Here is a 25,123-nt window from a genome sequence, read left to right as displayed (position 1 = left end):
TTTATATTTCCTGAATTTGAATGTTGTTCTGCCTTGTTAGATTGGGGAAGTTCTCCTGAATAATATTCTGATGAGTGTTTTCCAACTTGGTTCCATTCTCCCTGTCACTTTCAGGTACACCAATCAAACGTAGGTTTGGTCTTTTCACATAGTCCCATATTTCTTGGAGATATAAGCCACATTTTAAAACATTTTTTCTTGGAATGTAGTTCAAAGGAGACTGGATAAAGAAATCATAAATAATAACAGTTATCAACAGAATAGTAGACTATACAATTTGATAAACTGCAAAGGGGATAGAGGGTATTATGGATGCTGTGGAACAAAATATTGTTTCTACTTCTCTTTTTCAACTCAATTAATATCTGCAGAATGAGCAGTACATTCATGTATCTTGAAATGATGCTATATTAGGCAATGTCGTAAATATGGATAATGACTTAGGAAATACTTATCTGGAACTTGAAAAGGTCGTAAATGTGGACTCACATCAAAATGAGATTAAATTGGGAGAATGTAAACTAGTACATCTGGGAAGAAATTGACTCAGATTCATAGTCCTCCTGAGAAATCTGGTATGTGAGATGGCACTGAGCAAGAGGGTAGCTAAATAAAAATAAATGCAATATTGGAACAAAAAGGTCAATGTGATTTGAGCTGCAAAAATTTTTATTTAAAGCAAAGAAGAAAATGAAATGGGAAGCGGTAATAAAATTTATTCTTAAAATTTTGGGGGTAGCTAGTGTATGAAACATATTTAGACAATAAAGCCAACTAGTCAGAAAATGAAGGAAGTTTTTGGAAAGAAAATGGCTTTAATAGACAAAATAGATCTATGTAAAAACCCAGAGCACTCACAGATGTCACTGCAAAGCGTGTTGTTGGTATCTTCAGAGTGTCTTATTTTTTAATTATTTGGTTTAAACTCTGAAACTGTTCCCCACACTCCCTTTCTCATTCTCATTTCCATCACCACTTAGTTGGTTTACCAGGGTTTGCTCATGCTATTGCTTTTGATATGGTTTGGATATTTGTGCCATCCAAATCTCATGTTGAAATACGGTCTCCAGTGTTAGAAACGGGGCCTGGTGGGTTGACTCATGGGTTGGATCCCCCATGGCTTGGTTCTAGCCTTGTGACAGTGAGTGAGTCCTCATGAAATATGGTTGTTTAAAAATGTGTGGCACTTTCCTACTCTCTCTATTGCTTCTGCTCTCACCATGTAAACTGTCTGTTCCCACTTTGTCTTTTTCCATGAGCAAAATCTCCCTGAGGCCTCCCCAGAAGCTGAGCGTGCTTCCTATACAGTTTGCAGAACCATGAGCCAATTTAACCTCTTTTCTTTATAAATTACTCAGCATCAGATATTTATTTGTAAAAATGCAAGAGTGTCCTAACACAGCTTTAGACCAGAAATCCCTTGCTACTATTTCAACCTAAAAAACCCATGCTAATCCTTCAACCATTGTTCAAATACTATCTTTTTGCTAGCTTTTGTAGACTGCTCCCCCTACATTAGATTTAATTAGATTTAATTGCTTCTCTGTTGTAGCTATACTATTTGTATTTATTGTGTTTCAAAATTAATGATATCCCCCTTTTCCCAGTGAATTTGAAGCTCTTCAGGGCAGAAAACAATTTTCATTCATATTATTTATTTTCTCCATTTTCCATAACAACTAACCACAGTACTTTGTATACAAGAGGCACTTACTACATGTTTATTGAATTCAACTGAATGTCAAAACTGCACCATTATTTTTAGAAATGAGGTTCAGCCTCATGAACAGGTGACTTTCAAGTGAGCTGATCCCTAAGTCAGATCATAAGACCTATAGGCCAGACACACCCACTTGCAGATGGAGGAGTTCACTTTTACAGTGAACAATTGCTGTTTTCCTATAGTAGTTTCTTTGCATATATGAGCGTATCGAATCCTCACATCTACCCTGTGATGTAGACACACACATCTTAGCCCCATGTTGCAGATTAGAAATTTGACTAGAAAATGGTGGACAAGATTTGAACCTTGATCTGCCTTATTCCAATACCCGTGGAAATAAATTTTTGCTTGTTTCTTTATTTTTTTTCATTCTATTATACAAAGTTGCCTCTTTGATGTCACTTCTTTTAAATACAAATATCACCACAAAATATGATAGTAGTTCAGGTAATTTTACGTTATAATATTATAAACACTATGAAGCTTTCCTACTATCTTTTACATTTATTTTATGCTTTATAGTGTGTGTGTGGGGCAGGAAACTGGAAATTCCTCAAAGAACAACAAAGTACAAATTAGCGTTTCTTTCATTAGCTATATCTCTCTAAGTTTACTTGCTACATAGATATAGCTCCCAGTGAAACTGAAAGATTTAACTGAGCGACACTGAACTGATTGGTAAAATTTTAAGTATGTTAAAAATCTATGAGAATGGGAATTCTTATCCTCTTTAGTCATCATTAGAGAAATGTTCAAGTATCAATAACAAAAATGTCTACAATACCAAATATAATGATTTATACAGAAAGAAAAACTTGAATTAAGGATAACAGCAAGGTGGGGGAGGGGAGCCATGATGGCTGTGTAAAAGCAGCTATGGTGTGTGTCACTCACAGTGAGGAACACAAGCGGTGAGTAAATACGGCACCTTCAACAGAGACATCCATGTATTCGCATTGGGACTGATTAGGGAAACAACTCAACCCAAGGGAGAGAACAGAGAAAACCAGGGCAAGGTGATGGCCCACCTGGGAGTGATATGAAGCCACCCCTGACCCCAGCCAAGGGAAGTGGTGAGGGAATGTGTGACCCTGGGAAACCACTCTTCTCTCATGAATCTTTACAACCCTTGGATCAGGAGATCACCTCGTGAGCCCACTCCACCAGGGCCTTGGGTCTGACACACAGAGCTGTGTGGCGTCTTGGCAGAGAAGCTGCTCAGGCATGCAGAGAGACCCAGGAGTTTACATACTCTGGCCTCAGGATTCCTGGCAAAGGTGACTGCAACTCAGGCAAGGCAGGAGGAGGTCTGTACATACCCTAGGAAGGGGGCTGAATCCAGGGGGCCAAGCAGAATTGGTCTACAGGCCCCACTTCCATGGCACCCAACAAGGTAAGATTGACTGGCTTGGAATTCCATCCAGCAGGGTGCAGTCTGCCTGAGATGGGACAGAGCCCCTGGGGGGAAGGGGTGGGCCACTACCTTTGCTGTTGAATAACTCAGTTGTTCGAGCCTATGGGCTTTGGAGAGTCCAAACAGTCTAGACAAGGAAGGGTTCCCTCAGCGTGGCACAGGTGCTTTACCAAAATGTAGACACAGTCCTTCTTTAAATGGGACCCAAATACATTTATCCTCACTGGGCAGGACCTCCAAGCTGGGGCCTCCAGCCACCCTTATCTGTATTCTATGGACAGAGTTCTGATTTCTCCCTGGGATGGAGTGCCCAGGAGGAGGGGTGGGTCAACACCTTTGGTGTTTGGGCAACTCGACCATTCCAGCAGGTGGGCTTTGGAGAGTCCAAGCCAACTGGCACAGAAACAGTTCTCCAGTATGGCTCAGCTATTTTGTTGAGGTATGGTCAAATTGCTTTTTAAAATGGGACCCTAATCCATTTCTCCTCACTAGGTGGGTCCTCCCAGCTGGGGCCTCTGGCCTCCCCACCTGTGTTCTATAGCCCACAGAGTTCTAAAGTCTCCCTGGAACAGAGTGCCCAGCGGGCAGGAAAGGCTGCCACCTTTGTTGTTTGGGCATCTCAGCTAGTCCAGCCTGTGAGCCTTGGAGAGCCCAAACTGATCGGGAGCTGAAAGGATCCCCCAACATAGCACAGCTGCTCTACCAACATGCAGCCAGGCTGCTTCTTTAAGAGGAACCCTGATCTCATTCTTCCTGACTGCTAAGACCTCCCAACTGGGGTCTTTATCCACCAGCTTTAGGTGCATTTGGGCCAGCAACAGGTTAGGACCCCCCAGGGACTAACCTGGAGCTCCCAGAGGAAGGGGCAGGCTGCCATCTTTGTTGTTTTGCAGACTTCACTGATGATACCTCCAACTACTAAAGAAACCTAGGCAACAAGGGTCTGGCGCAGACCTCCAGCAAACCGCAGTAGCGCTACGGACGAGTGGCCAGACTGTTAAAAGAAAACCAACCAAACAACAACAGTAAAAAAAAAAACCCTGCCAAACCCTATCCAAAGTTTAATAACCTCAAAGATAGAAAGTAGATAAGCCGACAAAGATGAGAAAGAATCAGTGCAAAAACACTGAAAACTCAAAAAGTCAAAGTGCACCTTTTCCTCCAAATGACTGCAACACCTCTCCAGCAAGGGTTTAGAACTGTGCTGAGGCTGAGATGGCTGAAATGACATGGGTAGGCTTCAGAATGTAGATAAAAACAAACTTTGCTGGAATAAGGAGCATGTTGTAACCCAATGCAAGGAAGCTAACAACCATGATTAAACAATGCAGTAGCTGACAGCCCAAATATTAATAGCACATATAGAGAGGAACATAATCAACCTGATATGCTGAAAAGCACGCTACAAGAAGTTCACAATACAATCACAAGTATTAATAGCAGAATAGACCAGCAACAGAGGAAACAGACAACCTACAGAATAGGAGAAAAGTTTTGCAAACTATCCATCTAACAAAGGTCTATTAGATAGCATCTATAAGAAATTTAAATTTATAAGAAAAATACAAATAACCCTATTAAAAAGTGGGCAAAGGACATGAACAGACACATCTCAAAAGAAGACATCCATGGGACCAAAAAAAAAAAAAATATCGAGAAAAGCTCAACATCACTGATCATTAGAAAAATGCAAATCAAAACCACAGTGAGATACTATCTCCCACTGTGGGAGTATGTTAGAATAGCCATTATTCTATTTAATCATCATTATTTAATAATGGCTATTCTGTTAGAATAGCCATTATTAAAATGTCAAAAATTAACAGATGCTGAGGAGGTTGTGGAGAAAAAGCAACATTTATGCACTGTTGGGTGGGAGTGTAAATGAGTTCAACCATTATGGAAGACAGTGTGGCAATTCCTCAAAGATCTAGAGGCAGAAAAACTATTCAACCCAGCAATCCCGTTACTGGGTATATACCCAGCGAAATAAAACCATTCTTTTATAAAAATATATGCATGCATATGTTCATTGCAGCACTATTCACAATAGCAAAGACATGGAATCAACCTAAATGACCATCAGTTACAGACTTGATAAAGAAAATGTGGTACATATACACCATGGAATACTATGCAGCCATATACAGGAATGAGGTCATATCCATTCCAGGGGCATGGATGGAGTTGAAGGCCACTATGCTCAGCAAACTAACACAGGAACAGAAAGCCACATATCACATGTTCTCACTTATAAGTGGAAGCTAAATGATGAGAAAACATGGACACATGGTGGAGGGACACACACTTGGGTCTGTCAGAGAGCAGGGGTTGGGAAGAGGGAGAGGAGCAGAAAGAATAACTAGTGGATGCTGGTAGTGGTATCATCTGTGCAGCAAACCACCGTGGCACACGTTTACTGATGTCACAAACCTACACATCCTGAACGTGTACCCCTGAACTTAAAGTAAAAGTTGGAAATGAAACACACGCACACATGCACACACACACATACACAAAAGATAACAACAAAATTATGACAAGAATTGCCATCTCTTCAAGAAAATAAAAAAATTAGTGATCCAGACAAGATTTTGTCTGCCATGTTAACACTGGGACCTGATTCTATTGGGATAAACCTCTATAATGCTTTATGCTTTTAATGATTTTCTGGACATTTTCTAACAATTTCAGCAAATAATGAGTAGAAAAGATTCTTTCACAGCTTCAGACATCAACAGCAGAAAAGGTCAAGTAAATTCTTATTTCTAGACTAACTGATAATAAAAGATGACTCAATTATCCAACACATATAAATAAGCACCTATTAAGTGCCAAGCCATGTTCCAGGAAGTCACAGATACAATGTTGAGCAAAACAGGTATGGCAGCCGGGTGCAGTGGCTCATGCCTGTAATCCTAGCCCTTTGGGAAGCCAAGGCGGGTGGATCACAAGGTCAGGAGATCGAGACCATCCTGGCTAACACGGTGAAACCCCGTCTCTACTAAAAATACAAAAAATTAGCCGGGCGTGGTGGCGGGCACCTGTGGTCCCAGCTACTCGGGAGGCTGAGGCAGGAGAATGGCATGAACACGGGAGGCAGAGCTTTCAGTGAGCCAAGATCGCGCCACTGTACTCCAACCTGGGCAACAGAGTGAGACTCTGTCTCAAAACAAAAACAAAAACAAAACAGGTATGGCAACTTTCTTCATAAAATTTCAGTCTAGTATAGTGTTTTACAAACTGTGTGTTAACCCCAATCATGGACTATAAAATCAATTTCATGAATTTTGACCCATCATTCTTTAAAAAATAAAATACAATGGATAAAACAATACTAGAACACACTGCATATAATAATGATAGTATTTATGAGTCTTTTACTTCAGTGATATGAGTATGTCTGATATGGCTTGGCTGTGTTCCCATCCAAATCTCATCTTAGATTGCTGTTCCCATAATCCCTATGTGTTGTGGGAGGGACCTGTTGGGAGGTAACTTAATAATTGCAGAGGTTACCCTTCTCGTGATGGTGAGTGAATTCTCATGATTTCTGATGGTTTTGTAGGGGGCTTTTCCCTCTTTTGCTTGACACTTTTCCTTGCTGCAGCCATATGAAGAAGGTCATGTTTACTTCCCCTTCCACCATGATTGTAAGTTTCCTGAGGCTTCCCCAGTTATGCTGAACTGAATCAATTAAACGTCTTTCCTTCACAAGTTACCCAGTCTTGGGTATGTCTTTATTAACAGCATGAGAATAGACTAATACAATGCCTATGCATTTGTGTACCATATTTCTTTCTGTGGGTTACAGTACAAAATATGAAATCTATTTTTTTCTGGTGAAATGTAAAGCTTATAATTTAAATTATAATAGCTGGCACTTACATGATGCTTTCAGTAAGATAGAGAGTTCTATTTGCATTACATAAAAAATAAACAATCTTCCCCACAATTCAGTGAGTTATGTACTATTATTCCAATTTTAAAGCAAAGACAACTGAGAAACAAACAATTTTAAATCTCAAGGCCATAGCCAAATAGAGGGAGAAATGGGATTTGAACCTGACTTCAGAGACCATCCTCTTAATTACTTCCTTGCACTCATTTGCTGATGTAATGAAGCACTTAAAAGCAATAGTAAGAGGCATGACCTGTGTCAAGAGGAGAATATCTTACATTGCAGGCTGAATGGGTTAGATAATCTATTCTGTATTTGTATATGTGTATGTCAAGGGTATTGTGTGACAAGAGTGGATATGGGCTGGTGTGCAGACTGATAGAGCAAGATAGGAGTATCCCAGCTTGAAACTAAGCCAAGAGCAACCCTGGGATATGGAAAAGTTGAGACACATGTATAAGACCAAGGGGAGCTCTTGAGAGTCAGGAGTGAAGTCTCATAATTAGGCATGACTAAATGGAGGCACAGGAGTCTGGACCAGTTGCAATGCCTTGTCATTATAAAGGAGAGTTTTGAGTAAAACTTAGTATCGTTTTACTCAGGTTTGACCTGCCTGCCCAATCTTTATCTCAAAAGTGGTACTAGCCCTATATCATCAGTTACTAGATATGTTACTTCAAACAACATAACTAATGCCTGTGCCTCAGAGTTATGTTGTTATTGTAATCATCATCATCAACTACATAATTATTAGAACTGAGTCTGAAGGTGAGAGTCCTACAAATACAGATTGGGAAATGACTTTATTAAGAAGCCTGTGAGGTGTTGGAGCACATGTTCTTAAACTTTAATGCACTAAGTATCATCTGGGAAACATGAAAAAAATGTAGAGTTTTGACCATTTCCCCAGAGACTTCGAGTCAGTTAGTGTAGAAGAGGGCACAGGTAATAAATGAATATATGCTATTTGGGAAAAACTAGTATAGCATAATAAAATAATCCTGAGGTGGATAAAAACATTCTTGCAGGAGATCCCACTTAGTCTTGCCACATGCAAGCCCAAGTCACCACAATGACTGTATTGCCAGGGGCAGGAATGGCCTGCTGCAGTGTGACAGTTCTGTCATAGGGGAGCTGCTTTTCTGGGCAGTCCCTTGACTCAGGATAATACTGGGAGGTTGACAACAGTGAACATGCGCTCATGTGCAATGCTCTAGAGGATGCAATTATTGGGAGAGATTTTGAGAGGAGTCGACATTCCGACATTCTCAACAGCGACCTGAAAATGGAATGTTTGCATTTATCATGGCCTTATTCATTATTTACCTTGATGCAATCTACAGAATGACATGGCCTGGAAAACATGGGTCAAACATACCTATAATTTGTAGACAAGATACATTTTATGATTTCAAGGAGAAAAATAAAAAAATTAAAGAATAAGTGAAAAAAGGAAATGAAAACTTGAAGACAAATCTTATAAAACTGCCTTCATTTTAGGTTCTTTACTTAAATATCTTAAAATATGTTTGAGGTGATTGTATCTTCTTAAAACTTGATAAATAATTCCCACATCAGACAGGCTATCTCCTGTCTATGATTAGAATGCCCACAGTGACCTCAGAATATCCTCAGATATCCATTGAGGTTTCCATACTGCAAAGCATTTTAACTAACATCTCAGGTATGTCTAATGTGGTCTTATAAGTTAGTGGTAGAAGAGGAGAGGGAGGGGTTGAGGAAAGGAAGTGGAGAAAACGTCAAAGAGCATAAAGGAGGAAGGCTCTAGAATAAAAATTGTATCAACCAATAGAAATCTAAAAATATAAAATACTTATTACTCATTTACTTCCTTTATAATCATAGTACATTTGAAAGTGTCCATCTTTTCTCTCTCAAATGATGGCTTTGATTAGGGTAGATGATTGGTTGTTGTTGCTACCTGAGATTAGGCAGATGGGCTACTGGGTTGCTTTTCCATCCTTAACAGCATTATAGCAGGATGATGTGGTTTGACTGTGCCCCCACCCAAATCTCATCTTTAATTGTACTCTCATAATTCCCACATGTTGTGGGAGAAACTTAGTGAGAGATAATTTGAATCATAGGGGTGGTTTCTCGCATACTGTATTTGTGATAGTGAATAAGTCCCATGAGGTCTGATGATTTTTATCAGGGGTTTCTGCTTTTGCATCTTTCTCATTTTGTCTTGCCACTGCCATGTAAGAAGTGCCTTTCACCTCCTGCCATGATTCTGAGGCCTCCCCAGCCATGTGGAACTGTAAGTCCAATTAAACCTCTTTTTCTTCCCGGTCTCTGGTATGTCTTTATCAGACTAATAAATAGGATGTCTCAATTTTGGCACTATCGACATTATGGGCGAATTACTTCTTTGTTGGAGGAAGTTTCCTTGCAGGATGTGTAGTGGTATTGATATGGAAGTAGGGCAGGGAAATGCTGGGTAGAGAAGGGTGGGATCCCTGGCAAAGGCTCCAACCTCAGGCTTGTGCCCATGGACCTAAATGAGGACAGGCATTTCTGTTTTCACACCCAAAAAGTTGCCTTTTAGCCTAGCATGCCCCCATCCTGTGCCCATAAAAACATGAGATCCTAGTGGGCATGGACATAGTAGCTGGACATCAAGAGGAGCAGAACACACTGACAGACACCAGCAGACACTGGCAGACCAGCAATGGCAGAACAACATAGATGCTGTGAGGAATTCGGCTGGGGGTGGTAGGAGGGGAGTATGGTCTCTGGACAGCCTGACTCCAAGACCACCTTCCCACTCCATCCCCCTTCTGGCTCCCCATTCATCTCATTTAGAGCTACCTCCACCACTCAGTGAAACCTTGTACTCATCCTCTAAGCCTATGTGAGATTGGAGTTTTCTGGTGCACTAGGACAAGAACCCGGGATACAGAAAGCCCTCTGTCCTTGCAATAAGGCAGAAGTCTAATCTAGCTGATTAACACAAGCTGCCTGCAGACATCAAGGCTGAAAGGGCACGCTGTAACACATACTCACTTGGGCTTCAGGAGTTATAAACACTTACCCCTAGAGCTGCTGTGGGGTTGGAGCCTAAAAACATGCCCCAAAACCTCTGCATCTGCCCATCTGCATGCTGTCCCTAGGGGTTTGAGCAAACCCTTTTGGGGTACCAAAGAAGCAAACCACACCCTTGTTGTATGTCCAGTGAGGGGACAGGGAACTCTCTTGTTTCAGTATCACTGGCCACTACCTATTAGATATTATTAGCACCCTTCTCCCGGTTGTTACAACCAAAAATGTCTCAGATATTGCCAATGGTCTACTGGGGCAGAATTGCCTCCATTGAAGAACCACTTCATTATAGGGGTACTAGTGATCCAGGTACCCCTCTCCTTTCCATTGTGTGGCACAAGGCCAATAGTGCCCTGTGAAGCCTGCCACCATTCTCTTGGAGACATTTCCATAGTGCATCGTAGCTGAGGTTTATGGATCTCAGTACTGTGCTACTTGACATTATTAGTTTATCTCTGACCTCTGGCAGAGTTCCCAAGCAATTTAAAAATAACTATTGTTTCTGGGTTGCTGAAAACATTGCCTCCAGATCTGAGAACTATTGATTATCCTACTAAGGTCCAACATTTCCAGTTTCTCATTTTTTATGTACGCATTTAACTGATTTGGGAGAAACTTTAGGGTTCATGAAATTCAAAATCTAATAAGGTTACCCAGGCCTAGTAGCTGCTCCTTCCATGGGAAATGCCTTTCTTCTTACCAGCAGTGTGTTGCTGCTCTCCAGGTCATGGGTTGTTTTGTTTTACCAAAAGTGTACCTTTGTTCTGACCAGCCCTCTGCATTCGGAACTCTCATCTTAATGTTGCTGAGTGTGAATCAGATAAATTATTTTTTCTCTTCGTTTTACACTTTGTAAGGGCTTGCATTAACCAAAGAAAATTTTGATTGTTTATTAGCATTACTTTGACTTTCCTGATTTGGTTATTGCTAAATTAGTGAAACTTCAGAATAGGATAATTATTGATTTATACGTGGATTTCATAGATAACCTGTTTATAAATGCATTCTGTAACTCACCTAAATAGGAATATACCCAGTTAAGGCAGTTCTTGGGAGGACACTAGCTACTCATGAGGTTTCTCTTCTTAACCAAACTGTAGACAGGCTCTTAGGAGCCTGCTGTGAATTCTTATAATTTTATTTTGTCTCACCGTCCATTTTGAATACAAGTGAAACTTTCTCATACCAGAAGCCAGGCTCAGTGACCCTTAACACAGCTTCCAGTTCCCACAGCCAATTTAACTCAAGAATTTATAAGAAGCACAGAAAGGTTTATTGAGAAAAGTGAGAAGAGATAAATCTGTGAAACATATCGTGCTCTCTGGTGTTCATGGATAATGGAGGGAAGAAAAGTTTACTAAAATGTTCTGTGTCTTTTAGAGATCAAGCAGCTTCAAGAGAAGGAGCTTACTTCTGGGTTGAGGTAAGGAAGCAGGGGCTGGCTTGCTTATCAGGAGGCCAGTGAGTCTTCACAAGTGAGGAGAGAAGGAGAATTTTGTAGAGAAGTGAAGGGAGCTCAGATTGTTGTGTTTCACCATTTCCCCCGAGACTTCTGTCAGGTGATAAGAAAAGTAAAAAAAAAAAATTGTTCTAATCTCTGTAGGATGCTAGAATCTTAAGGATGGACAGTTTTGTGCCTTCTAAATGAATTAGAATAAAAGAAATGTGTTGAAGCAGTGTCTTAAACTTACACATATGAGAGAAGATTCTTTAAGAATACAAAATTAGGTACATGGCCCTGAAAGAGATAGAGCAAATGAGGGGCCTTAAAACTCAGGCTTTCTCAGCGTCATGGTAACTATGACTCTGGATTGAAAGATCTTGGTCCTGACTCAAAAGTTCACTGGTGCACGATTCAAAATCAAAGACGTAATGCAGGAAATGAAAGCTGCACTGTTGTGATTAGGGCCAGGAGCAGGAGATAACTCATGCTGAGGACAGAATAGAGTAACTGAGAAACAGCACAAGACCTTCACAATGATCTGGAACTCTCCCAGTTATTGTTGGAGGCAGTAGAGGAGAAGGATTGTGTACCAGATCCAGGAAGACCGTATTTATGGGTAAGGAACCCAGGTAACCTTCTGGGAATCTCCAGAGTCAAGAGGAATTCTCTGGGGCTTATCATCCAAAAATTCGGTTAGTGAGGCTAAACCAGAGAAAGCCCATTTTGTTACCTGTATTGTAGGTTCAGTTTACTACCTTTCACAGGTAGTGTGCCCCAGAATGGTTTGCATGAATAGGGGTACATTTTCATTAAAAAATGAAAGAAGATTTAAAATAAATTACTGTTTTTTGGGGATTGGGAGCACAGGGTCTCACTCTGTCACCCAGGCTGAAATGCAATGGTTTGACCACTGCTCACTGAACTCTCGACTTCCCTGGCTCAAACAATGCTCCTGCTTCAACTTCCTGAGGAGCTGGGACCATAGGCGCATGCCAACATGTCCAGCTAATTTTTTAATTTTTTGTAGAGATGGGTTCTTGCCATGTTTTCTAGGCTAGTCTCAATCTCCTGTGCTCAACCAATTGTCTCACCTTGGCCTCCCAAAATGTTGGAATATAAGCATGTAAATTAACCTCTTTTCTATGAAGTTAGTGTAGGAAAATTTATGCGAAACACAATAGACACCAGCTCATATTCAATAAGCTCCAATTGGCTGCAATTCTTCATTCATTTGGTCAAACACACTGAATAGTGTCCATGTCAGGCTTGATGTTATAGCTACTATGTCCTGTCTAATATGCTCAGACATGCTTGCTCCCACCAGTCAATTTGTGTGCCAGTAAAGGGTCTGTTGTGTTTATCCCTAAACTTTTTTATTGCTTAATTTTTTAAATCTAATAGAGTAAAACATAAACTGATAACACACAGATGTGAAAAGAAAGGGATTATTGATTTTATAAAAACAGTGAAATGCTTAGCTAAGACTTGATAGAAGAGAGTTATTAAAAATGTATAGACACAGGGGTGAGTGAGACAACAGATAATAAAGAAATGTAAAACTAGTAGGATTTTATATTCAGGTTGCTTTACAAGTGCCCATAATTAGGTTATTGTTTTACTTTAAGATGCTGAGAGAGGAAACAACAATGCCTGTGGCTGTGGTTTATGAAAGAACTATGACCCCAAATGCAACCAATAGACCCTCAATAAAAGCTCTGCTCCTATGTCAAAATATTATATTTTTTTCCATTTATATATTTTACATGAAAATAAGGTATACAAGACACATAAACATTATTATTTTAATACCTGCTGTTATAAATTACATTTTCTCATAACTGACTAATACCAGCTCCAATTGCAAAATGATATGAACCAGGGTTCTGGCATTAATTTCAACTTCTTCCTCATTAGGACCTTCCTCATTATTAAGACCTTTAGTTAGGTGTTGCCAACTGAATCCTTCCTATCTGGGACCTTATGAATCTCCTCTCTTACCCACATGTTCTCATGCATGGCTTCTGCCCCATTAATATTCTATATAGAAATGGTCACTTCCTTGTATCAGGAGCTTTAATAACAATTATGTGGGACTCTCTGTTTCTGCCTGAGTTTGCATATGGAATAGCAATGTTCTTGTTAATTGATTTCTAATGATTTTTTTTTTCTTTCTGTTAATATAGTCTGCCAATTGAGCTCAGACAAAACCATTTTTACCTTTAGTTACTATTGGAACTGAGAGATGATTCTTTAGGGCCTAAACAGTTCTGAGGTGATTTGGCTAAGTCACACTAAATATAGAAATAGAAAGAACAAACTGAAACAATATTAGGACTAAAAAAATAAAATAATCTGTAAATGGTATTACACATAGAATCTCAATAATAAGACTTGTGATCGCCACCACCCCCACCACAATCATGCTTTCTTTAGGTGCCTGCAACATGATCATTTACTGGAGAAGACTGTTCATTGAGCACTATTCTTTTTGTGCACTGTTCTAGAAAACTATTTTTCCCGATAAAAAGGCCAATTACTATATTGCTTATTACTCCAGATAATAAAGGCCCATTTTTCTCTGATACTGTTACTAATACAAGCATTATAGATTAAATTTACCACAAATGCCAGAAGACAAAAAATCTGCATTTTCCCTTTCTTAATGACTACAAATATGAAATGTGGCAAGATATAGGTTCTGAATGCAAAGAATCTGATCTGATCTGATCACCAACTTACTAAAACTTAGCGTTATATATCAACTATAGAATCAGCTTATAGGATACAAAGTTTCTCATGTTCAGAGATTTGAGTTATTTGCTATTCTGGCCATAAAGCAAAGTAATTTGGGTAGAGGTAAAAGTCCACTAACCATATGATGGTAGTTAATGTCAGGGAAGTTTTCTGAGTTATTCTTAAAATTGTATGTCTTTTGACTTTGATTCAGCTACAGAGAAAGACTGACCTTCTATATCTTTATGTTTATATTCCTATAGCTAAGGGCATGCAGATTCTTTACATGTCTAATTTCAACTTGACAGTCCCTTGAACTTTATAGTCCCTGCTCCCATTATCTGGCACAATAATTTTATGAGGTCTAAATGCTAGGACTGGCTATGGTACTAACGTTTTCACCTCTAGGACATCTAATTTGCAAGGTTCTTTATGCGCCCACTCTTAGAGGGATAGTTGAATGCAAAGAAAATAAGAAAATACCTACTTCAATTGGTCCATCTGTGAGCTTTCCCTAATAGAATTAAAAAGCACCTTAGGAGGAAATGCAAGGTGGAACATACTTTTCATCACAAGAAATGGTCAGGGATACCTACTGTTCATTGACTAACTGGCTTCATTTTGCTTATCATCATCTTTGAGAAGGAACTCTTATGTGAAGGTATCTCTGTGTTATTATGAACTTCAGCGTAACTCTCTTTTTGCCGCTTTTCTCATATTTAGAAGAGTGAGACTGAAGTACTAATGATATGGAGCTGGTGTCAACACTTTTCTATTTTATAAACAGCCTTGCTTTTTAAATTTTGTTCTCTAGGGACAATCATTATTGAGTCACATCACCTATTCTCTCTGTCTCCACCAACCAAGATTAATTATCAGACAATGGCTTCCAACAGTTATCATCTAGGTTTGAACATAATTGCTGCTGAGTAAAAGAGGTCTTAGAATATATCTCACACACACACACACACACACACACACACACGTAATGAAATATTTGTTTGGGGTTAGATTTCTTTTGAGATATAAGTTGTTGTAGATGAAAATCACCAGTGAGGAACAACCCTAAGTTTGAAATAGAAAAGAGATGCTGTACCTTGATCTGCTGTGTGATATGATACTTTGAGATGGCCTTGTTGCTATGTACATGCTTTATTCCTATGGGACTAGATAGCATCTGCTTAGCTCTTTGGGGGAGAATTATTACTATGTGATAATGGTACTGGTTGGTCCCTTATGTGTATCTTAGGAAGTAAGTTTGGGGAAGTTAGAAACATAGGCTTTTTACTACTGATGGAAAGCCTAGTGAAGGCTAATGGGAATGCAGGTGTGTGTGACTTCCTCCACTCCCGTAACGTGGAGGATTCTAATGACTAATATAATTTTAAAATAATGATTCTTTAAAGCTAAGATTAGGTTTGCTAAACAATTGTCATTGTCCACATTGACTTGGATTCCAGGTACCATGACTAGAGGCTCAGCAGAAAAGTTTTCTTTCTTATAGTCATTAGAAAACAGAGGAGGATGTGCCAGAAAGCTTACATTCTGTGCAGTCATCTATAATTATTTGCTATGGGACTGTTGCTCTCAAACATAAAGGTGCCTATTTCACCTTCAGAAATTGAAGAGTGTATACTACTACTTTGGTCCAGCTTTCCTTTCATAGCAAGTTCTCCGTTTAGGCTTAAGTCTAGGGCATCACAGAGTCAGGTTCCCACCTTAGCAGACCTTACTTCTAAGTTTTTTTGAGCACTAAGTTCTAAAAAGGGAGAGCGAAAGACAAAGAGAGAGAGAAAGAAGAGCAGGACAGAGAGAAGAGGCTGCAATAGTTCAAGGACAGTTGTCAAAATGGAAGGAAGATTCTGAATATAACAAATCTCTCACTCACTCTCTTTTTGCTGGCTCATGGCTGAGGAGGCTGCAATAAATAAAAGACCGAAAACCAAAGGTTTTTTTTATTTTTTTCCATTATTGTCTCTGTAGCTTATTGATGGCACAGTGTTCCAAAGGAGATGTGCTAGGGACACCTACCATGATTGTAGGCAACATTAAGACTAAGACCTGTAGCAGTGACACATGCCAGGCCCCTCCTTGCAGACAACTTAGCCTCATCACTTTAACTAGCTGCCTGCAAACAGACAGACAGGTGGCTGCAGCCAGGGTAGCTTTTGCATGGATCACTGTTAGCTGTGGCATTGCCTTCACTAGGCATTCTGAGAGACAGGACTAGCTGGATTTCCTAGGCCGACTAAGAATCCCTAAGCCTAGCTGGAAAGGTGACCGCATTCATCTTTAAACATGGGGCTTATGACTTAGCCCACACACGACCAATCAGAGAGCTCACTAAAATGCTAATTAGGCAAAAACAGGAGGTAAAGAAATAGCCAATCATCTATTGCCTGAGAGTACAGCGGGAGGGACAGGATCAGGATATAAACCCAAGCATTCTAGCCAACAACGGCAACCCCCTTTGGGTCCCCTCCCCTTATATGGGAGCTTTGTTTTCATTCTATTTCCCTCTATTAAATCTTGCAACTGCACTCTTCTGGGCTGTGTTTTGTTAAGGCTGGAGCTGAGCTTTCACCCTGTCCACCACTGCTGTTTGCCGTGGTCGCAGACCCACCTCTGACTCCCATCCCTCTGGATCTGGCAGGGTGTCCCTGTGCTCCTGATCCAGCCAGGCGGCCATTGCCGCTCCTGATTGGGCTAAAGGCTTGCCATTGTTCCTGCACAGCTAAGTGCCTGGGTTCATCCTAATGGAGCTGAACACTAGTCAGTGGGTTCCACGGTTCTCTTCTGTGACCCACGGCTTCTAATAGAGCTGTTAACACTCACTGCATGGCCCAAGATTCCATTCCTTGAAATCCATGAGGCCAAGACCCCCAGGTCAGAGAACACGAGGCTTGCCACCATCTTGGAAGTGGCCTACCGCCATTTTGGAAGTGGCCTGCCACCATCTGGGGAGCTCTGGGAGCAAGGACCCCCGGTAACAATTCCATCAGGAGGCCTTAAACAAACAGAAGTACAGTAATATATGCCATGTAATAGCTTAAAGGACTAGTCCATAAAATGAGCATGTAAGACACTTGCTGAGGGTTCCACAGTTTGAATTTCTGCAGAGTGAGTGGGGATAAACCTAGAGATATTGAGCTTTGTGGTAAATGTGATTATCTTTCTATATACTTATTATACTCATTTATACATGTATATATTTATTAATTATAACATTCAAATCATATTTGTTGATTATGACTCCTATATTAAATTATTATATATATTAAGATATTTTTGCTGTCTGTTCTTAACCACCAATTTATGTTTATTCTTATACCTTCACTACATTTGAGATTATTTTGCCTTGAAAATATGAATTATCATTTCATAAGTCTAGTTTCTTGTACTCCTCAGAATTACCTTTGACCTTCTTACCTATCTGTTCTTTCAGATGCTATAGGTTTTTGTTCTTATAAGCCTCACATTCTTTGCAGAGGTAAGATAGGGAATAAATGAAACACTAATGAAAACATTCAGATGCATACCTGCATACATCCATGAGCAAACAACCAAGCAGGCATGTTCTTCCTTAAAGATCTAGTTGTTTTCCTACATCTATCAGAATACGGTCCAAATCCTTTAGATAGATATCCAAAGGCTTCCAGAATCTGAGTTGAATTTTCCTTTACATCACTGCTGTGGGTCTTTTCTCACACCAGGCTGGTTTACTTCCTTCAAAAGCCAGTCCTTTATTTTTGAGTGTCTTTGCCCATGCTGTGTACTTTTTTTTTTTTTTTTTTAAGTTGTTCATTCTCCTTAACTCCATCTGTTAAACCATATCTATTTTCTTGGTCCACCACAAGGCCCAATCCCAGGGACCTTGAACTCTTTCTCCTTTGAACTCAGAGACCACTCATCTCTACTAGAACTCAATATGTACCTGATGTTGATGTCCTGCCTTATTTGGCCCTGTAGTGTTTCTGCCTTGTGCGCTCAATAATGATGTAAGTTTTGTTATCAGAGAGAGTACCTCTCTATCTTCATGCCCTCAGGCCTCACACGGTTCCTGAAGCACAGTGGGGCCTGAATATGCTCTTATTACTTGCTTGATTGATTGAAGTGCATAAAATAGGGGAAAGAGGCTAGTAACAAACTGGAATAGGGTTGAAAAAAAAAGAGAAATGGCAGGAAGGCTAAAATTCCTTTAGTTTTAACTTCAAGGTTTACTGCTTGCCATAGATAAGCTGCTATTACAGATAAGCCTCTTCAGTCCCAGAACTCTCCCTCAGTTGCTGCTGCTTCACCAATGATAACACCGGAGGGGAGGGGGAAGAATGAGAGGGAGGAGGAATTGGGACTTCACATCTGCCTCCCTCCCTGAATCTTGGCAGAAGACTTCTGTAATCCAGTGCACAGTCAAAACGTAAGCACCTTTGAAATGCTTCCCTGACCCCTATCTTCAGATATTCACAGCTATTGGGATTCACTCTGAGTACTATTTTTTTTTTTTTTTTACAGTCATTTCATTACTTCAACCACTTACAAGCATATACTTCTTTGCTTCATTTTCTGTTTAGTTTTTCCAACTGCTGCTCTCCTTTTAATCCCCTTCTCTCCGCTGACTCTTCTTTAAATTTGCCAAATTACATGTCAGGGAACTGCTTAGTTCTTCTAGTGGTACACACATTTAAAGAACGGCTTGGCCTAGATTATTTGATGGGGTCTTTAGAAATTATAAAATGCAGTTTTACAGTATTGTATTAAGTAAACTAGGAAGTAAATGAGGTCATGTTTACAAAGTGAAGTGGAAATTTGTACATTACCTTGTAGAACTGGGCTGTAGAGAGTGTTAGATCATTCAGGCCATAGGCTTTTTTTTTTTTTCCTCTCTTATCAATTATGAAATGTAACTGTCTATACCACCTGAATTTAATAGATATTAGCTGCCTCACAAGATTGAACTGACTTAATATACCTACTCCTATTGGGTCCTTGGCCTTGAACAAGAGTTCTGGGCACCCTGGAGTTAAGCCACCAAGGGCTTAATTGCTTCAGATATCTCTGCTTGTTTGTAATTTGGGTTTTGTTTGCTTCTAGTCCCTCGGGAGTGCTTTATGCTGTTCAGTTAATTGAAAGTGGCTAAAGCTGAGTGAGGCAGCAGCATTGCAGGTGGCATCTTTGGGATCAATTTGAGAAGACTATTGAAATCCTCTTGCTTAGTTTAATAATTATCTCTGATTGAGGTAGGATTTCAGTCTTGAGACGAATGGGAGATTCCAGAAGTTTCCCATTGGCTTTAGGGAATAGAAATTCCCCACGCAATTAGCTTTTCCTAGAGGGTGTTTCTATTTAATAGTGCAGTCGATGATGTTAGAAAATGGAGTAGAAATGACACGGGGGGAATTACACACAAAAGACAGGGAAGAATAAAAAGGCAGTTATTAAAGACTTGGAGTGAAAGATAAAAAAAGATTACAAAGATATCTCAAGTAGCTCAGTAAGGAGAGGAACTACAGAGGTGTAGATAGAGAAAAATGAAGCCCATTTTAGGATTTTAAAAGAAAATTATTATTGTAAAAATAGAGAAAAGCATTTCTAAAGCACAAAATAGTATTAGTATTTCAAAATAATGTAAAAGGGATATTAGAACTAGCATGGACGTGAATAGAGGAAAGAAAGGGAAAAGCTTTAAATGATAAGAAAGGCAGATTTTGAAAAAATAGTAAATAGGATATGGTTGTTTTTCTTTTATATTTTTGCATCACTCCATTCAAGTTTGTGTGTGTTGTACCCTCCAAGTTCTTGTGAAGTTTTGAGGCTATGCTTCTTATCTTAGCATTCTGATACCTAGAGTGATATATGACTCTACCAACTTACAGTTCTTGGCCAGGTATACATTAGTCACATCTTAGAGTTGAAAAACATTAAAATATCATGTAGTCCAGCTTCTTTTTTAAAGCCGGTTATGTAATTCAAGGGAGCCACTGAGTTCCGCAGCAATCACATGCATTTTTCAAGATAGTGAAGAAAGAAGGAGATGGCCCTTAGACTCTACTGTATGACAGGCACTCTGCCGGTTACTTATACACAATGCTTAGAGCTAGAAATAACTGAGAACTTGTGCGGTAGGCATTGCACTAAGGGCTATACACGTACAAATCACTCTCAAACTCAAAATGACTCTACATTGTAGATTTGGAGAATAGCAAATTATGAATGCACAATTATGTGTGAAAGTAACATATATTTAGAAAAAGAAAAAAGTCACAAAATTTTGCAAATCACAAAGTGTGACAAATACCACAGATATCACATTTAAAACATAGTATCTTTATTAACTACATAGTTGCCTTGCACACTTCTGTAAGTCTTGGACTTTTGATATCATCAATAAGTATAAAATGTATATTTAATCTGAAATCAAGGCATAAACAAAAGGAAATGAAATGCATTTACAAAATGTGGCTATATTGTATTGAGCTACATAATTGTGTAATCGCATTACTCTTAAATTGCATATATTGCCTTACTGATCAATATGCATGGGAGTTTTTGTCGCTGGAGCACTTGGTTCTTCTGACTGTTTTGTTGCCTTAGTAGCAATTTCACTCACTGATTTGTCTGAAGGTGCCAGAGAGTTCAGGCCAGCATGCATCAGATATGCTAAGATACAGTCCAATACCTTGAGATGCACATTACAGCCAACTTCACATTCTGATGTCCTGGTTCTTTGTAGTACTGTTAGAGGAATGCTCCCTATAAACAAAAGAATTTGGGGCAGTTCAACTTTGTGCACAATTCTCATTTAAAATGTGTTGTATGTTTATAATTGTATATGCTGTGTTATTGAGTATATTCCAGACAGGTAGTAATTTTTGTTTTCACTCGGTTCTATAAGATTTAAATGCACTGCTTATAATTTTATACCACTGATGACTATAAGAAATTTCCACAGGCTGCCTCCTGATCACGCAGATTTCAAACATTATTTCTTCTCCATTCTTCTGACTTCCAGTACTGAGAGATATAGGGCATGTTCATAGAACAGGAACTCTAATACCATTTGTTACTTGTTTCATGGAACCGGGTGAGTTCAAACAGTGAGAGCTGCAAGTGTTCTGAAATCCATTTCTATTCCTGGATGGTTAACAATAAGCTCACTATACACAAAATCAATTGTGAACCACATAATAATATAACATTAAACCTAAAAGAAATATATCCTCCTCTGAAATTCTCCTTTGCAAGATCGCCAAAATGCCGACAGTCACTCTAATGCCATCTGTCACCAGGGAAGAGTGATGAAAGGGAAGTAAGAGTGTAGAGAGACAGTGGTGTTTACTGATTAAGGTTAAACTATCTTTCTTTTCCAAATTTTCTATAAATGTGTGAACATGTGAACACATTTTTGGAACTTCTTCTAGGGCCTTGTAAGAGCTCCATGCAAGTGAGGGTCCCTGAGTCCTAAAGTTCCATTCATTTCATGACAAATCCATCTCTGGCAATGCATAATTTATTCAAGTAATTCAGGAAAGTTTCAATGGAAATACTATGACTCAATTTTCCAAATAGATTTTAATAATCCTATATCACCTCTATCTATTCTATTTTTCCCCATTAACTTATTCAAATCTTTTATAAAATAGTTTTTCATTTATTGTTACTTCTTATATGTTCCTAGAAGGCAATCACAATTATAAGTTTTTCTATCCCCCAATATACCTAACTCAGTGCTTTGCATAATCGATGAATATATAGTGAATTGATTAGAAACAAATTAAGTAAACAGAAAATGGACTACGTATCTTTTCCTCATAGCAGTTAAGTGTATCACCATAAAAATGAGAAAATTAGGCACCAAATTAAAAACTGGTGAGATGGCCTTGGGTGTTTAATACTTCACAGCACAAATGACCAGTAAACCTCCTGACACTGTCTTAATTTCAGTGGGTTGGCTGGTTGCACTGGTTGAGGATAGATGTGATTGCTGCTGTTCTTTGAGCTTTCTGGCAAAAGTAATACAAACTATGCAAACTAATACATATTGAGTAATTATTTTGTGGCTGACACTATTCTAAGTGTTTTTTTTTTACAGGTATTAAGTCATTTAACTCTCAAAAGAAACTTAGCAGGTAGATACTATCATCATATCCATTTTAATTCTGAGGCAGTTTAGGCACAGAGGCTATGCAGCTTAGAAACTGGAGAGACCATGCTCTGAAACACTAAAATCTACTGTCTCATAATAGGAACACTGTAAACTCAAGAAACCAGTGGAATTTCCTTATCTCAGAACCCCTGTCATTGATCACCTTGTTGAAGTACTGTCACTGCCTCTGAGGCCATCGGGAAGAAATACAAAATTCAAGTTAATCTCCACTTTTTCCAAGGCTCCACTAGAGTTATACCTGAGGAATAAGAAATGTGTAAACTCACGTGAATAAAAAGTACAGAGGAGAAGATAAATTTTTGAGATTAGAAAATAGACACACATAGCAAACAAAAGAAAACTGGAACCTAAGTTAAGAGGGAGGTGATCCAGATGATTTGTAGGACAGAACCACAGAAGCCTCAGGAACTCCAGGTACCAAATACCTCTGAAAGTGCGGGGGGAGGGCCAGGTGAGGTGAAACAGGATAGCTATATGGAAATCTGTATAAGAATCAGTTAGATAAACAGATCCTTTCTCAGTCATGTTTAGGACATTGATAATAGTGAGTAATAAAGATCAGTTCTTCCCACACTCCCATTCACAATAGCCACAAAAATAATATAATACCTAGGAATACAGCTAACCAGGTAGGTAAAAGATCTCTGCAATGAAAATTACAAAACACTGCTCAAAAAATCAGAGATAATACACATGAATGGAAAAACTTTCAAAGATCATAGATTGGAAGAATCAATGTTGTTAAAATGGACTACCGCCTAAAGCAATTACAGATTCAATGCTACTCATGTCAAACTACCAATGACATTCCTCACAAAATTAGAAGAAAAAAACTATTTTAAAATTCACTTGGAACCAAAAAAGAGCCTGAATACTCAAAGCAATCCTAAGCAAAAAGAGCAAAGCTGGAGGCATCATGTTACCTAACTTCAAACTATACTACAAGGTTACAGTTATCAAAGCAACATGGTACTGGTACAAAAACAGGCAGACAAATGGAACAGAATAGAGAGCCCAGAAATAATGCCACACATGTATCACTATCTTGGACAAAGACACACACACACACACACACACACACACACACACACACACACACACACACAAAGCAAAATAGGGAAAGGATTCCCTGTTCAGTAAATTGTGTTGGTATAACTGGCTACCCATTTGCCGAGGACTGAAACTAGACTTTCTTGCACCATATACAAAAGTCAATTTAAGATGGATTAAAAACTTAAATATAAAACTTAAAACCATAAAAATCCTGGAAGATAAGTTGGGAAATACCATTCTAGATATAGGCCTTGGCAAGGATTTCACGACTAAGATACCAAAAGCACTTGCAACAAGTGCTTTTGCTTAATTGCAAATCAAAAATTAACAAATGGGACCTAATTAAACTAAAGAGCATCTGCACAGAAAAATAAACTATCAACAGAGCAAATGGATGACCCACAGAATGGGAGAAAATATTTGCAAACTATGCATCCAACAAATCTCTAATATTCAGAATGTATAAGGAACTTAAACAAATTAACAAGCAAAAAAAAAAAAATCACCCCATTAAAAAGTAGACAAACAGGCTGGGCATGGTGGCTCACCTTTGTAATCTCAGCACTTTGAGAGGCTGAGGTGGGCAGATCACTTGAGGTCAGGAGTTCAAGATCAGCCTGGCCAACATGGTGAAACCTGGTATCTATTAAAAATACAAAAATTAGCCAGATGTGTTGGTGGACCCCTGTAAGCCCAGCTACTCGGAAGGCTGAGGCATGAGAATTGCTTGACTCTGGGAGGTGGAGCTTGCAGTGAGCCAAGATTGCACCACTGCACTCCAGCCTGGGCGGCAAAGGGAGACTCCATCTCAAAAATAAATAAATAAATAAATAAATAAAATAAAAATTAGACAAACAACTTGAACACTTTTCAAAAACACAGAGCACATGTACGTGGCCAGAAAGATGTAAAAAAGTGTCGAGCATCACTAATCTTTGAAGAAATGCAAATCAAAACCACAGTAAGATACCATCTCACACCAGTTAGAATGGCTATTATCAAAAAGTCAAAAAATAACAGATGCTGGTGAGGTTGCAGAGCAAAGGGAACACTTACACACTGTTGGTGAGAATATAAATTTTTTAAACCATTGGGGAAAGCAGTGTGGCAATTTGTTAAATAACAAAACAGAATTACTATTTGACCCGGCAATCTCATCATTGGGCAAAATAAACTATCAACAGAGTAAATAGATGACCCACAGGATGGGAGAAAATATTTGCAAACTATGCATCCAACAAATATCTAATATCCAGAATGTATAAGGAACTTAAGCAAACTAACAAACAAAAAACACACCACCCTATTAAAAAGTAGACAAACAGGCCAGGCGTGGAGACTTTCCAAGTACAATTACAAATATACCCAAATGAATATAAATCATTCTACCATAAAGACACACACATACATACGTTCATCACAGCACTATTCACAATGGCAAAGACATTCACAATGGAATCAATCTAAATGCCCATCAATGGTAGACTAAATAAAGAAAATGTGGTACATATACAGTGTGAAATACTGTGCAATCATAGAAAAATGAGGTTCTGTCTTTGCAGCAACGTGGATGGAGCTGGAATCCATTATTAGGTACTATGCTTATTACCTGGGTGATGAGATAATCT

This window comes from Colobus angolensis, unplaced genomic scaffold (assembly GCF_000951035.1).
Source record: "Colobus angolensis palliatus isolate OR3802 unplaced genomic scaffold, Cang.pa_1.0 Scaffold190, whole genome shotgun sequence".
NCBI classification, from domain to species: Eukaryota; Metazoa; Chordata; class Mammalia; order Primates; family Cercopithecidae; genus Colobus; species Colobus angolensis.
The sequence above is the reverse complement of the archived record's forward strand: the minus strand, read 5'-3'. Positions refer to the sequence as shown.